The sequence below is a fragment of the Otolemur garnettii genome, unplaced genomic scaffold (genome assembly GCF_000181295.1).
Source record: "Otolemur garnettii isolate 467f Iridium unplaced genomic scaffold, OtoGar3 scaffold00648, whole genome shotgun sequence".
Classification (NCBI taxonomy): Eukaryota; Metazoa; Chordata; class Mammalia; order Primates; family Galagidae; genus Otolemur; species Otolemur garnettii.
Genome location: NW_003853043.1, coordinates 1 through 3,023, shown reverse-complemented (window position 1 = coordinate 3,023; position 3,023 = coordinate 1). Strand labels below are relative to the sequence as shown.

At 39.5% G+C, this 3,023-nt stretch overlaps 1 non-coding gene across 1 annotated transcript; it reads left to right on the top strand.

Annotated features, from left to right (window-relative positions):
* The first annotated feature begins 223 nt into the window (after nt 1-223).
* LOC111722844 lies at nt 224-326 on the top strand. Its single transcript, XR_002771499.1, has one exon. It is a non-coding gene; the product is annotated as a small nucleolar RNA U13 (small nucleolar RNA).
* The last annotated feature ends 2,697 nt before the right edge of the window (nt 327-3,023 follow it).

The window sequence follows — 3,023 nt, the reverse complement described above, 5'->3', positions numbered from 1 at the left end:
TCTTATACTGACAGCCATGTTCATAATATACTTACTTCAATATAAAAATAAAAACTAGGTATTAATAGAGGATGCCTTACCATGTTTTAAATCTAGACTCTTAAATAACACATGCTTTTAATGAAAAGGGAAGAGCTGGGCTGTAGCCCTTTTGACTTATTTCAGGTCTTTATCTCCAGTTAGGTCCTAGATCGTGGGATTTCCTTTTTCTAATTGATCGTTGGTCCTTTTGTGGCTCATAAGCACGATGAGCAGGTTTTCATGCTATTGTGTGAGACGTGCCTCCCTCAACATTGTTAGAATGTTGTCACATTACATGTCTGATAGGAAAAAAATGTATGAGCTATAATTTTATAAATATATGGAAATGATAGAAGAAAAAAATGAGATTGAAACTTGTGAATATATGTTTTGTTATTTTATTCTTGGAAATTATACATCTTAAAGCAAGTTATTAATGGACATCAAACCCATGGTTGCTGATAATTTAGTTTTTAGTTGTTACTTTGGGGGGTGGGGGGAGTTTTCATAAAAGAAATTACTTGTCTGGTTTTTACTCCTGTGACTTTTTCCTGCCCTCCTCATGTCCTGCAGTCATGTGCTGCTCTGTGTACAGAGCTGTGAGGGATGATGATGAGGACGGCTGTCCTGCTGCTTCCTTCTCCTGTCTCGCTGCTCTGTGTAGCAGATGGACAGGGACGTGACCAGCGAAGAGATCGCGTATTTCGCGTATTAGCATCTAGTTTGTTGTCTGTAGATGCTGCCTCCTCTGAGCCTCACTTTATTACACTTCAGTATAGTTCATACTTCTGTTGTGCGCTAACGTTTCTGCATAGGAGCTTTACCTATGTCTCATAGGAGCTTTGAAATGAAACCATCCTGATAATGTGTTTTTTCCTCCATGAAAGGATCAAAACAAAGAGCCTCCCTATGGTGCTGATGTCCTTCGTTGGTGGGTGGCTGAGTCCAATGTCTTCACTGAAGTGACAATTGGTCCATCCGTGCTCAATGCTGCCAGAGATGACATTAACAAGGTTAGAGTCATTGTTCTTCATGGTTGTGAATTAAAAGTTTACTAAATCATTATTTTAAGAAATTATGCACATTTCTGAATACTAAAGAAAAATGAGTTTTCCACATGATGTGAGCATTTTAAAACATCCTATGTTAATTTGTTTAAAAACATTGTAATAATGTTAATAATTTTCTATCCTTTTATATTTTCTTAATATAACATAAAATGTACCATAGCACAGTATGAATTATATTAATTTTGTATACTTTTATGTGCTCAATAACTTTTCACATTTACTCCATTTTTCTTTATTTTCACCTGTGAGGCAGGTGAAATAACATTATCTTCATTTACGTACATGAATAAACTGGGTTACTAAAAGGGGATTTAAGCCAGGTACAGTGGCTCACACCTGTAATTTGAGCATTCTGGGAAGCTGAGGTGGGAGGATTCCTTGAGCTCAAGAGTTTTAGATCATCCTGAGCAAGAGTGAGACACTGTCTCTAAAAGTAGCTGGACAGGCAGGCGCGGTGACTCAAGCATGTAATCCCAGCACTTGGGAGGCTGAGGTAAGTGGATTGCCTAAGCTTATGAGTTCGAGATCAGACCCTGTCTCATAAAAATAGCTGGGCACTGTGGCATGTGCCTGTAGTCCGAGCTACTTGGAGGCTGTGGCAAGGGATCACTTAAGCCCAAGAGTTTGAGGTTGATGTGAGCTGTGATGCCATGGCACTCTACCTACCTAGGGTGACCAAGTGAGACTGTCTCAAAAAAAAAAAAAAAAAGTGATTTGCCCTAAAAATATAAAGAAACACAATGAAAAATCCAGTCTTTAGGCATAAAATTTAGTTGTTTTCTATATTTGGGCTATTGGAATGAGAGGGATTTTTTTTACCATCTGTAGTCACATTTAGGAATTACATAATAAAAACATCCCATTAAGAAAATGAGAAAACGGCCTGGCATGGTGGCTCATGCCTGTAATCCCACCACTTTGGGAGGCCTACCTGGATGGATTGCCTGAGCTCACGAGTTAAGAGACCAGCCTGAGCTAGAGGGACACCCTATCTCTAAAATTAGCTGGGTGTTGTGTAGGGTGCCTGTAGTCCCATCAGGAGGCAAGAGAGTCACTTGAGCCCAAACAGTTAGAGGTTGCTGTGAGCTGTGATACCTTCCCTGTCTCTGCTCTTTCCCCTACTCCCCTCCTTCCTTCTCTCTCCCTCTGCTCTCCCCTTCCCCAATCCCCCACCATGTACTAGGTCATTAATTGTCCTCATATCAAAATTGAGTACATGGATTCATGCTTCTCCATTCTTGTGATGCTTTACTAAGAATAATGTGTTCTACTTCCATCCAGGTTAATACAAAGGACGTAAAGTCTCCATCTTTTTAAATGACTGAATAGTATTCCATGGTGTACATATACCACAGCTTGTTAATCCATTCCTGGGTTGGTGGGCATTTAGGCTGTTTCCACATTTTGGTGATTGTAAATTGAGCTGTGATAAACGGTCTGTTGCAAGTGTCCTTAAGGTTAAAGGAATTTTTTTCCTTCTGAGAAGATGCCCAGTAATGGGATTGCAGGATCAAATGGGAGGTCTAGCTCGAGTTCTTTGAGGTTTCTTCATACTTCCTTCCAAAAAGGCTGTATTAGTTTGCAGTCCCACCAGCAGTGTGAAAGTGTTCCTTTCTTTCCATGTCCACACCAGCATCTGCAGTTTTGGGATTTTGTGATGTGGGCCATTCTTGCTGGGGTTAGATGATAGATCAAGGTGGTTTTGACTTACATTTCTCTGATAATTAGGGATGATAAGCATTTTTTCATATATTTGTTAGCCATTTGTCTGTCTTCTTTAGAGAAGGTTCTATTCATGTCTCTTGCCCATTGATATATGGGATTGTTGGCTTTTTTCATGTGGATTAATTTGAGTTCTCTATAGATCCTAGTAATCAAGCTTTTGTCAGATTTAAAATATGCAAATATCCTTTCCCATTGTGTAGGTTGTCT